This window comes from Bombina bombina, chromosome 9 (assembly GCF_027579735.1).
Source record: "Bombina bombina isolate aBomBom1 chromosome 9, aBomBom1.pri, whole genome shotgun sequence".
Classification (NCBI taxonomy): domain Eukaryota; kingdom Metazoa; phylum Chordata; class Amphibia; order Anura; family Bombinatoridae; genus Bombina; species Bombina bombina.
Window position 1 is genome coordinate 197,441,885 of NC_069507.1, and position 14,084 is coordinate 197,455,968.

Below are 14,084 nucleotides of genomic sequence, written 5' to 3' on the forward strand. Positions count from 1 at the left end.
ATCATGTGTATATATATACAGGGAGTGCAGAATTATTAGGCAAATTAGTATTTTGACCACATCATCCTCTTTATGCATGTTGTCTTACTCCAAGCTGTATAGGCTCGAAAACCTACTACCAATTAAGCATATTAGGTGATGTGCATCTCTGTAATGAGAAGGGGTGTGGTCTAATGACATCAACACCCTATATCAGGTGTGCATAATTATTAGGCAACTTCCTTTCCTTTGGCAAAATGGGTCAAAAGAAGGACTTGACAGGCTCAGAAAAGTAAAAAATAGTGAGATATCTTGCAGAGGGATGTAGCACTCTTAAAATTGCAAAGCTTCTGAAGCGTGATCATCGAACAATCAAGCGTTTCATTCAAAATAGTCAACAGGGTCGCAAGAAGTGTGTGGAAAAACCAAGGCGCAAAATAACTGCCCATGAACTGAGAAAAGTCAAGCGTGCAGCTGCCAAGATGCCACTTGCCACCAGTTTGGCCATATTTCAGAGCTGCAACATCACTGGAGTGCCCAAAAGCACAAGGTGTGCAATACTCAGAGACATGGCCAAGGTAAGAAAGGATGAAAGACGACCACCACTGAACAAGACACACAAGCTGAAACGTCAAGACTGGGCCAAGAAATATCTCAAGACTGATTTTTCTAAGGTTTTATGGACTGATGAAATGAGAGTGAGTCTTGATGGGCCAGATGGATGGGCCCGTGGCTGGATTGCTAAAGGGCAGAGAGCTCCAGTCCCACTCAGACGCCAGCAAGGTGGAGGTGGAGTACTGGTTTGGGCTGGTATCATCAAAGATGAGCTTGTGGGGCCTTTTCGGGTTGAGGATGGAGTCAAGCTCAACTCCCAGTCCTACTGCCAGTTTCTGGAAGACACCTTCTTCAAGCAGTGGTACAGGAAGAAGTCTGCATCCTTCAAGAAAAACATGATTTTCATGCAGGACAATGCTCCATCACACGCGTCCAAGTACTCCACAGCGTGGCTGGCAAGAAAGGGTATAAAAGAAGAAAATCTAATGACATGGCCTCCTTGTTCACCTGATCTGAACCCCATTGAGAACCTGTGGTCCATCATCAAATGTGAGATTTACAAGGAGGGAAAACAGTACACCTCTCTGAACAGTGTCTGGGAGGCTGTGGTTGCTGCTGCACGCAATGTTGATGGTGAACAGATCAAAACACTGACAGAATCCATGGATGGCAGGCTTTTGAGTGTCCTTGCAAAGAAAGGAGGCTATATTGGTCACTGATTTGTTTTTGTTTTGTTTTTGAATGTCAGAAATGTATATTTGTGAATGTTGAGATGTTATATTGGTTTCACTGGTAAAAATAAATAATTGAAATGGGTATATATTTGTTTTTTGTTAAGTTGCCTAATAATTATGCATAGTAATAGTCACCTGCACACGGAGATATCCCCCTAAAATAGCTAAAACTAAAAACAAACTAAAAACTACTTCCAAAACTATTCAGCTTTGATATTAATGAGTTTTTTGGGTTCATTGAGAACATGGTTGTTGTTCAATAATAAAATTAATCCTCAAAAATACAACTTGCCTAATAATTCTGCACTCCCTGTATATATATGTATATATATATATATATATATATATATATATATATATATATATATATATATATATATATATATATATATATATATATATATATATATATATGTATATATATATATATATAAATATATATATATATATTTATGCAAAAACAAATCAGATATATGTAGAAATATGTATTTATTAATAAATAGAACATATTCTTCTATGTGAAGAACAATGTGAAATAAATATATTTTTATGTTGGGCGCACATGAGAATATGTAATCGGGTGTTTTTCCACTTTTTTGCTCCATTGACTTCTATGGGGGAAATAGGCAATCTGAGACGTGCAAAACGCACTTCCTTGAGCTGTGAGACTTTCCCCTAACCTTTCCTCCTTTAAATGCGCCCTAAAGACCTTTTTGTTCAGGGAAGCCTATCTCCAAATCAGTAACAAATAAATTCCACTTGCCTAATAGCTGCCCTCATCTAACTCCACACTAACATCATTCTCACCTTTGCAGTCCCCACCTCCTGTTTCTCACCCTCCTACCCATCTAGATTGTAGGTTCCCACGGGAACAGGGCCCTCAATTCCACCTGTATTTGTTTGTTAAACTTTGTCTGGTGTCTTTTATATTGCATTGTACTGTACTTTTATCTTTGTACTCATGGACAGCGCTGTGGAATCTGTTGACGCTTTATAAATAAAGAATAATAATAATTTCTTTCATGTAATTAACAAGAGTCCATGAGCTAGTGACGTATGGGATATACATTCCTACCAGGAGGGGCAAAGTTTCCCAAACCTTAAAATGCCTATAAATACACCCCTCACCACACCCACAAATCAGTTTTACAAACTTTGCCTCCAAGGGAGGTGGTGAAGTAAGTTTGTGCTAGATTCTACGTTGATATGCGCTCCGCAGCAAGTTGGAGCCCGGTTTTCCTCTCAGCGTGCAGTGAATGTCAGAGGGATGTGAGGAGAGTATTGCCTATTGAATGCAGTGATCTCCTTCTACGAGGTCTATTTCATAAGGTTCTCTGTTATCGGTCGTAGAGATTCATCTCTTACCTCCCTTTTCAGATCGACGATATACTCTTATATTTACCATTTCCTCTACTGATTCTCGTTTCAGTACTGGTTTGGCTTTCTACAAACATGTAGATGAGTGTCCTGGGGTAAGTAAGTCTTATTTTCTGTGACACTCTAAGCTATGGTTGGGCACTTTATTTATAAAGTTCTAAATATATGTATTCAAACATTTATTTGCCTTGACTCAGAATGTTCAATTTTCCTTATTTCCAGACAGTCAGTTTCATATTTGGGATTATGCTTTAATTATCATATTTTTCTTACCTCAAAAATTTGACTTTTTTCCCTGTGGGCTGTTAGGCTCGCGGGGGCTGAAAATGCTTCATTTTATTGCGTCATTCTTGGCGCGGACTTTTTTGGCGCAAAAATTCATTTCCGTTTCCGGCGTCATACGTGTCGCCGGAAGTTGCGTCATTTTTTTTGACGTTATTTTGCGCCAAAAATGTCGGCGTTCCGGATGTGGCGTCATTTTTGGCGCCAAAAGCATTTAGGCGCCAAATAATGTGGGCGTCTTATTTGGCGCCAAAAAATATGGGCGTCGCTTTTGTCTCCACATTATTTCAGTCTCATTTTTCATTTGCTTCTGGTTGCTAGAAGCTTGATGTTTGGCATTTTTTTCCCATTCCTGAAACTGTCTTATAAGGAATTTGATCTATTTTGCTTTATATGTTGTTTTTTCTCTTACATATTGCAAGATGTCTCACGTTGCATCTGAGCCAGAAGATACTACAGGAAAACCTCTGCCTGCTGGATCTACCAAAGCTAAGTGTATCTGCTGTAAACTTTTGGTAGCTATTCCTCCAGCTGTTGTTTGTATTAAATGTCATGACAAACTTGTTAATGCAGATAATATTTCCTTTAGTGATGTACCATTGCCTGTTGCAGTTCCATCAACATCTAAGGTGCAGAATGTTCCTGATAACATAAGAGATTTTGTTTCTGAATCCATAAAGAAGGCTTTGTCTGTTATTTCTCCTTCTAGTAAACGTAAAAAGTCTTTTAAATCTTCTCTCTCTACAGATGAATTTTTAAATGAACACCATCATTCTGATTCTTTGGACTCTTCTGGTTCAGAGGATTCTGTCTCAGAGATTGATGCTGATAAATCTTCATATTTATTTAAGATGGAATTTATTCGCTCTTTACTTAAAGAAGTACTAATTGCTTTAGAAATAGAGGATTCTAGTCCTCTTGATACTAATTCTATACGTTTGGATAAGGTTTTTAAAGCTCCTGCGGTTATTCCAGAAGTCTTTCCTGTTCCTAATGCTATTTCTGCAGTAATTGCTAAGGAATGGGATAGATTGGGTAATTCATTTACTCCTTCTAAACGTTTTAAGCAATTATATCCTGTTCCGCCTGACAGATTAGAATTTTGGGACAAAATCCCTAAAGTTGATGGGGCTATTTCTACCCTTGCTAAACGTACTACCATTCCTACATCAGATGGTACCTCGTTTAAGGATCCTTTAGATAGAAAAATTGAATCTTTTCTAAGAAAAGCTTATCTATGTTCAGGTAATCTTCTTAGACCTGCTATATCATTGGCTGATGTTGCTGCAGCTTCAACTTTTTGGTTGGAAACTCTAGCGCAACAAGTAACAAATCGTGATTCTCATGATATTATTATTCTTCTCCAGCATGCTAATAATTTCATCTGTGATGCCATTTTTGATATTATTAGAGTTGATGTTAGATTTATGTCTCTGGCTATCTTAGCCAGAAGAGCTTTATGGCTTAAGACTTGGAATGCTGATATGGCTTCTAAATCAACTCTACTTTCCATTTCTTTCCAGGGAAACAAATTATTTGGTTCTCAGTTGGATTCTATTATTTCAACTGTTACTGGTGGGAAAGGAACTTTTTTACCACAGGATAAAAAGTCTAAAGGTAAAAACAGGGCTAACAATCGTTTTCGTTCCTTTCGTTTCAACAAAGAACAAAAGCCTGATCCTTCGTCCTCAGGAGCAGTTTCAGTTTGGAAACCATCCCCAGTCTGGAATAAATCCAAGCCTGCTAGAAAGGCAAAGCCTGCTTCTAAGTTCACATGAAGGTACGGCCCTCATTCCAGTTCAGCTGGTAGGGGGCAGGTTACGTTTTTTCAAAGAAATTTGGATCAGTTCTGTTCACAATCTTTGGATTCAGAACATTGTTTCAGAAGGGTACAGAATTGGTTTCAAGATGAGACCTCCTGCAAAGAGATTTTTTCTTTCCCATGTCCCAGTAAATCCAGTGAAAGCTCAAGCATTTCTGAATTGTGTTTCAGATCTAGAGTTGGCTGGAGTAATTATGCCAGTTCCAGTTCCGGAACAGGGGATGGGGTTTTATTCAAATCTCTTCATTGTACCAAAGAAGGAGAATTCCTTCAGACCAGTTCTGGATCTAAAATTATTGAATCGTTATGTAAAGATACCAACGTTCAAGATGGTAACTGTAAGGACTATATTGCCTTTTGTTCAGCAAGGGAATTATATGTCCACAATAGATTTACAGGATGCATATCTGCATATTCCGATTCATCCAGATCATTATCAGTTCCTGAGATTCTCTTTTCTAGACAAGCATTACCAATTTGTGGCTCTACCGTTTGGCCTTGCTACAGCTCCAAGAATTTTCACAAAGATTCTCGGTGCCCTTCTGTCTGTAATCAGAGAACAGGGTATTGTGGTATTTCCTTATTTGGACGATATCTTGGTACTTGCTCCGTCTTTACATTTAGCAGAGTCTCATACGAATCGACTTGTGTTGTTTCTTCAAGATCATGGTTGGAGGATCAATTTACCAAAAAGTTCTTTGATTCCTCAAACAAGGGTAACCTTTCTGGGTTTCCAGATAGATTCAGTGTCCATGACTTTGTCTTTAACAGACAAGAGACGTCTAAAATTGATTACAGCCTGTCGAAACCTTCAGTCTCAATCATTCCCTTCGGTAGCCTTATGCATGGAAATTCTAGGTCTTATGACTGCTGCATCGGACGCGATCCCCTTTGCTCGTTTTCACATGCGACCTCTTCAGCTCTGTATGCTGAACCAATGGTGCAGGGATTACACGAAGATATATCAATTAATATCTTTAAAACCGATTGTTCGGCACTCTCTGACGTGGTGGACAGATCACCATCGTTTAATTCAGGGGGCTTCTTTTGTTCTTCCGACCTGGACTGTAATTTCAACAGATGCAAGTCTCACAGGTTGGGGAGCTGTGTGGGGATCTCTGACGGCACAAGGAGTTTGGGAATCTCAGGAGGTGAGATTACCGATCAATATCTTGGAACTCCGTGCAGTTTTCAGAGCTCTTCAGTTTTGGCCTCTTCTGAAGAGAGAATCGTTCATTTGTTTTCAGACAGACAATGTCACAACTGTGGCATACATCAATCATCAAGGAGGGACTCACAGTCCTCTGGCTATGAAAGAAGTATCTCGAATTTTGGTTTGGGCGGAATCCAGCTCCTGTCTAATCTCTGCGGTTCATATCCCAGGTGTAGACAATTGGGAAGCGGATTATCTCAGTCGCCAAACGTTGCATCCGGGCGAATGGTCTCTTCACCCAGAGGTATTTCTTCAGATTGTTCAAATGTGGGGGCTCCCAGAGATAGATCTGATGGCCTCTCATCTAAACAAGAAACTTCCCAGGTATCTGTCCAGATCCCGGGATCCTCAGGCGGAGGCAGTGGATGCATTATCACTTCCTTGGAAGTATCATCCTGCCTATATCTTTCCGCCTCTAGTTCTTCTTCCAAGAGTAATCTCCAAGATTCTGAGGGAATGCTCGTTTGTTCTGCTAATAGCTCCGGCATGGCCTCACAGGTTTTGGTATGCGGATCTTGTCCGGATGGCATCTTGCCAACCATGGACTCTTCCGTTAAGACCAGACCTTCTGTCTCAAGGTCCTTTTTTCCATCCGGATCTGAAATCCTTAAATTTAAAGGTATGGAAATTGAACGCTTGATTCTTGGTCATAGAGGTTTCTCTGACTCCGTGATTAATACTATGTTACAGGCTCGTAAATCTGTATCTCGAGAGATATATTATAGAGTCTGGAAGACTTATATTTCTTGGTGTCTTTCTCATCATTTTTCTTGGCATTCTTTTAGAATACCGAGAATTTTACAGTTTCTTCAGGATGGTTTAGATAAGGGTTTGTCCGCGAGTTCTTTGAAAGGACAAATCTCCGCTCTTTCTGTTCTTTTTTTCACAGAAAGATTGCTATTCTTCCTGATATTCATTGTTTTGTACAAGCTTTGGTTCGTATAAAACCTGTCATTAAGTCAATTTCTCCTCCATGGAGTTTGAATTTGGTTTTGGGAGCTCTTCAAGCTCCTCCGTTTGAACCTATGCATTCATTGGACATTAAATTACTTTCTTGGAAAGTTTTGTTCCTTTTGGCCATCTCTTCTGCTAGAAGAGTTTCTGAATTATCTGCTCTTTCGTGTGAGTCTCCTTTTCTGATTTTTCATCAGGATAAGGCGGTGTTGCGAACTTCTTTTGAATTTTTACCTAAGGTTGTGAATTCCAACAACATTAGTAGAGAAATTGTGGTTCCTTCATTATGTCCTAATCCTAAGAATTCTAAGGAGAAATCATTGCATTCTTTGGATGTTGTTAGAGCTTTGAAATATTATGTTGAAGCTACGAAATCTTTCCGTAAGACTTCTAGTCTATTTGTTATCTTTTCCGGTTCTAGGAAAGGCCAGAAAGCTTCTGCCATTTCTTTGGCATCTTGGTTGAAATCTTTAATTCATCTTGCCTATGTTGAGTCGGGTAAAATTCCGCCTCAAAGAATTACAGCTCATTCTACTAGGTCAGTTTCTACTTCCTGGGCGTTTAGGAATGAAGCTTCGGTTGACCAGATCTGCAAAGCAGCAACTTGGTCCTCTTTGCATACTTTTACTAAATTCTACCATTTTGATGTATTTTCTTCTTCTGAAGCAGTTTTTGGTAGAAAAGTTCTTCAGGCAGCGGTTTCAGTTTGAATCTTCTGCTTATGTTTTTTGTTAAACTTTATTTTGGGTGTGGATTATTTTTCAGCAGGAATTGGCTGTCTTTATTTTATCCCTCCCTCTCTAGTGACTCTTGTGTGGAAAGATCCACATCTTGGGTAGTCATTATCCCATACGTCACTAGCTCATGGACTCTTGTTAATTACATGAAAGAAAACATAATTTATGTAAGAACTTACCTGATAAATTCATTTCTTTCATATTAACAAGAGTCCATGAGGCCCACCCTTTTTTGTGGTGGTTATGATTTTTTTGTATAAAGCACAATTATTCCAATTCCTTATTTTATATGCTTCGCACTTTTTTTCTTATCACCCCACTTTTTATTCGTTAAACTGATTTGTGGGTGTGGTGAGGGGTGTATTTATAGGCATTTTAAGGTTTGGGAAACTTTGCCCCTCCTGGTAGGAATGTATATCCCATACGTCACTAGCTCATGGACTCTTGTTAATATGAAAGAAATGAATTTATCAGGTAAGTTCTTACATAAATTATGTTACTTCTAGCAGAGATAGCGCCGAAGGGTTAAATAGCTCTCCACTTGTAATCTAGCCCATAGGTCAACGACAAGAGACCAGTTTACTGTATTATTGAATGTTGTGTGTACATTTTTTTTTAATTTCCCTTAGTCTTTACTCAGCTGAAGGTGTCGAGACATATTTTTTTTCCAAGGTGTAAGGTTAAATATTTTATTGATGAAACTATGGATTTAAGAGAATTAGAAACCATGAGAAAGCTAAAAATACCACCATTTGCTGGGAAACAATCTCCCAGGCTGCAGTTACTTATTTTTTATTCCAGGAACAACAGCTCTTGTAGAAATGACCAGTCTATGCCCTCTAAAAGGTGTTTTATATTTTTTATTTTTTTTAATTTGATTTTCATATTATTGTAACATGTTGGTTGTAAAAGACTAAGCGCGTCAAATTTACTTTTGGAAACTTGACATGTGCCCCATAATTTAAAGGAAAATTATATATAGAAATTAGAAACACTAACAAGTTTCAAACACAATATAAACAGTAGGTTAACTAGTTATAAAAAAAAAAGAAAAAGAAAAAGGAAAAATTTTGCAGAATTCATGGATATCTTTAGTTTTAACAGGACGCCATACTATTAAATGATTATTAGTAGTATGCAAATGTCACTCATATAAGATTTAAGGGTTTGACTCCTGTCTGCATTATTTAGTAAGTGCATGTAGATGTAGTCCTGTGATAAAATAACATTTAAGGCCTAGATTAGAGAGCAAAAAAAAATAGCGCTGTTAGGAGCTAACACCGTTCAAATAGCAATTTTATTCTCTGTGCTCTGACAAAATGCCGATGGACATTTGGCTGACAGCATTCTATCCGATGGACATTTGGCTGACAGCATTCTATCCGATGGACATTTGGCCGACAGCATTCTATCCGATGGACATTTGGCCGACAGCATTCTATCCGATGGACATTTGGCTGACAGCATTCTATCCGATGGACATTTGGCCGACAGCATTCTATCCGATGGACATTTGGCCAAAGGACAGAATGCCGAAGCATGTTCTGAGTTTGGCAGAGGGCAGATACGTTCCAGAGTGCTCTGTTCTAATCAGAGTCTCGGGCGCCGCAACCGCCTCTGGGAACCTAGCCATGGGTCCCAGCCCGCACGTCTTGTAATTCTCTGTCTGGGAAATGATCTATCTATCTATCTATCTATCTATCTATTGAATCTATCTATCTATCAAATCTATTTATCTATCTATTCTATCTATCTATTCTATCGATCTTTCTACCTATCTATCAAATCTATCTATCTCATGGCCGGACTGTTATCTGACAGCCACTTGTATGTAGGCCAAAAAAAAAAAAGTCCGTTGGCCAAAAGTCCGTCGACCAAATGTCCGTTGGCTAACAGTCCAGCCACGCTCTTATTCTTGCGCTCATATTACAAGTTGAAGTTAAGAAGGTAACGCTCAAGCAAAAGCTCATGCAACTAACTTCTGGAGGTCGGATAGCACGGCCCTGCTAAATCTCTCACCTCATAGGCTTCTCTGAAACTTTCTACAAAACTCTGTTTTTGACTTTCGCTTAAGCGCTAACCCGAAAGTATGCTAAGCCAAAGTGCAACAAGTCAAAGATGCACTACAAAATAGTTTAAATAGCTTTGTTCTTCAATCAAAGGCAAATGTTTATTTTTGTTTGTTTATTTTAAATAAAATCTTCATATATTAATGTATTTATCTCTATATACGTAAAGATAGATAAATAGATATATAGATAGATTGAAAGATAGGTAGATAGACACAGACAGACAGACAGACAGATAACATTTTGGACTGAACAAACTATTTCAACTATTTATATTTTTAAAATTAAAAAGTTTATTAACATTGTGATATGATATATGACAAGGCATAGGACTGTCAGGGATTTATCTCTTTTCATGCTGTACCTTTAAGAAAGTGAACTCACTAGCCCTATTTAAGGCTCCTCCCAACAGAACTCATTGCTTGGTAATTTGTTGCTCAGTGACAAGCCGCTTCTGAAGAGACCTAGCCGTTTATACAACTCTGTATTTCACTTCATTTCTCTCTAAACTCACCCTGAGTTTCTGCATTCTCGAATCAACCTGCAGATGCTCTTTTGTGCCTGAAGATTTTCACCTTTTATTCCAGTCAGAGATTTCTCATTCTCTCTCCTGTATTAAAGTTACTCCCTGCAGCGTGTGACGTCACGCCCGACATTCTCCTGCCGCGGTTCTCTGTCAGGCTCGCTGTGATACCGCTGGGACTGTTTGCTGTCTGGTAACAGTATTACTCTGCTCATTTGCCATCTCCTGTAATACTGGTCTGTATATATTGAATTGTATGAACTGTGTGTACTGCTGCAACTTCATTACACTCAAGCTTGCCATATTAACTGTGTAACTCTCACCTGCTGGAGATTCATATACGCTTCAGATGACAAATATGCACTAAACTATTTCTTCTACTTACTAACTTGCATACAAATAACTGTGACAAAGATTTATATTGCTACCATTTCTCATAAACGGACTTCCTAAGCATACTTCAGTCTTTATCACAATTAACCTTCATTCTGCTTGCAAATAACTGTTTGTATAAACTTCAACTTTACCTGTTTCATGAGATTAACACAGCTTCTTATTAGGGATGGGCGAATGTTTCGCAACATTCGAAAAACGGCACGAATTTTAACACATTCGTTCGTTCGAATCGAATTTCGAATGTTTACATAACATTCTAACATTCGATTTTCGAATGTTCGGTTTCGAATTTTACGATTACATTCGAAAATATTCGAATTCGAAAAATTCGAATTTAGATTGTAATAGTATTTCTAATGCTTTTTCTTTAAATGTAATATTCGAATTATGCAATATTCGAATTCGAAAAATTCGAATTTAGATTGTAATAGTATTTCTAATGCTTTTTCTTTAAATGTAATATTCGAATTATGCAATACGTGTATTCGAATTCGAAAAATTCGAATTTAGATTGTAATAGTATTTCTAATGCTTTTTCTTTAAATGTAATATTCGAATTATGCAATATTCGAATTCGAAAAAATCGAATTTAGATTTTAATAGTATTTCTAATGCTTTTTCTTTAAATGTAATATTCGAATTATGCAATATTCGAATTCGAAAAATTCGAATTTAGATTGTAATAGTATTTCTAATGCTTTTTCTTTAAATGTAATATTCGAATTATGCAATACGTGTATTCGAATTCGAAAAATTCGAATTTAGATTGTAATAGTATTTCTAATGCTTTTTCTTTAAATGTAATATTCGAGTTATGCAATATTCGAATTCGAAAAATTCGAATTTAGATTGTAATAGTATTTCTAATGCTTTTTCTTTAAATGTAATATTCGAATTATGCAATACGTGTATTCGAATTCGAAAAATTCGAATTTAGATTGTAATAGTATTTCTAATGCTTTTTCTTTAAATGTAATATTCGAATTATGCAATACATGTATTCGAATTCGAAAAATTCGAATTTAGATTGTATTAGTATTTCTAATGCTTTTAAATGTAATATTCGAATAATGCAATATTCGAATTCGAAAAATTCAAATTTATATTCGAATTCGAAAAATTCGAATTTATATTCGAATTCGAAAAATTCGAATTTCGAATGTAGACATTCGATATAATTATAAACATTCGAATTCGAAAGTGACATTCGAAAACTGTAAATAACATTCGATTTTCGAATTTTTAAGAATATTCGTTCTTATCGACATTCGAATTTAGAATTCGAATTTCGGTAATAACATTCGTTCTACATTCGAAATTCGAAAATTTGCACATTCGCCCATCCCTACTTCTTATGCTTTCATTGAACAAGTTTGGAAATAACTAATATTCATTATCAAATTATGGTTTACATAATGCCCTCAGCTTGATTTATTCATTCAGATAACAAAGTACTGTGTGATTTTTGGTGTGTTTGCTAAAGCCTGCTGCATAAACTATTTTACACTGCTTGTGTGTGTGAATCAAGGCACCTGCAGTAATTAACTATTTCACTACTGTTGAAGTTACATTCCTCTAAGAATTACTCTCCTTTCTGCTGCTAGCAGTTATTGTTGCGTGAAGGTTCCGTTTTCACTCAGCTACCCTGCTGTAGTGACCCTCAGATCAATGAGCATATCAGGGTTCCCTTAAGTTCAATCTGTGGGAATCCGAGGTAAGGTGTGAGACTGAGTGGTCCTACATTAGCAGTAAGCTGTTGTAGTAGTGTTTTCTAAAATAACTTAACAAATCCTAACATATTACCAAGCCTTAAAAAAGGAATACTACTAACAGCTAAAATCATGGATGTAAGTGAACTGTCCAGGAGAGTTGGTTCTCTAGCTCAGAGTATGGATCACATGATTCAAAGCTTAAGGGATATTCAATTAGAGAATCAGAATATAAAAAAAATTATTAATGATCACCTTGCTAACAAAACTCCTAATGTTGAGTCAACCCCAGAACCCATTGTTAGTCCGCCTGAAAAGTTCTCTGGGGACAGATCTATGTTCAGGGATTTCAGGAATTCCTGCACTCTGCTTTTTACTTTGAAACCTAAGTCATACCCAACTGACAGGATTAGAGTTCTAACTGTAATTTCATTTCTCAGAGGTGAGGCCAGGTCTTGGGCCAATGCTTTTTATGAAAAAGTTGATCCTATCCTAAATTCCCTAGAAGATTTTTTTTCTGCTATATCTCTCTTATATGAAGATCACAATAGAAAAAATACTGCTGAAACTGCCATTAGATCTTTAAGGCAGGGCAAAAGAATGGTAGAAGATTACATTACTGAATTCAAAAGATGGGCTCCTGACACCCTTTGGAATATTCCTGCTCTACGCAATCAGTTCCGTTTGGGGCTCAATGATGCAGTTAAGGATGAGTTGGCAAGGGGTGTGATTCCAGAGGACTTGGATGCCTTGATGACTCTCTCTATTGGCATAGATTGTCGACTTAGGGAAAGGAAGTCAGAAAGATCTTATTCGGAGAATACCACCAGAAGGACTCCCAATTATTATCACTCAACTCCTTCCACAGTATCCACTAGATCCATAGAAGAACCCATGGATGTTGCAGTTATTAGGGGACCCTTAAGACCTGAAGAGAAAGCAAGGCGCAAGCTTCTAAACTTATGTTTATACTGTGCTGAAAAGAACCATGCAGTTAGGGACTGTCCCTCTCTGATTCGACAAAAGAAGGGTAAGACTTCATCTGTAACGATTTAGTAGAGAGTGAGGATGGATCACAACTGCAGAGTATGCAAAATAAATGATTTGTATCACTTTTGGCAAATGGACTATTGAACAGCATAGACCAAGCTGCTTTCAGTGAAGTTGTTATTCTCAAGTAATTGAATTGCAGATCAGAAACTTGTCTGGCAACGAATGATGTAAAACATATATGCTGTTGAACGTCACAGCATTAGTATAGACATAAACAAAGGCTGGATCAGAAGAAATATAAAAAATAAATCAATTTCTTAGTAGCAATCTTTAGAGTTCAGCTAGCTCCCAGTACGATAAATCTTGATAAAGAAAAGCAGAGTTCCAGAAAGCAGGTAGTGTTGCTATTAGTGCTGGAGTAAGATATAACAGTTCAGTGTGAAGTGTAACTCTCAGTTTTAGACACTGTTAGTTAGTTTGTAACAGAACGGTATACACATGTGCTGATAGTCTTGCTGTCAGTAGAGTAGCAGGGAAAAGCAAAGTTCAATGTTTATTTGTACAGCACAGCTTAAAGTAACTACAGCGCTTACCCCCAGTCACCGGATGGTGTGTAATAGAAGCGGAATTAATTCTGAGATGTCCTTACACTTAGTCTGTGGGAGGTTGTTTGTAGAAGAGTTGCGCTGTGTTGCAGTGGAAGAGATATTGAAGTCCGGTGTGTGAGAAACGCTTCAGTGG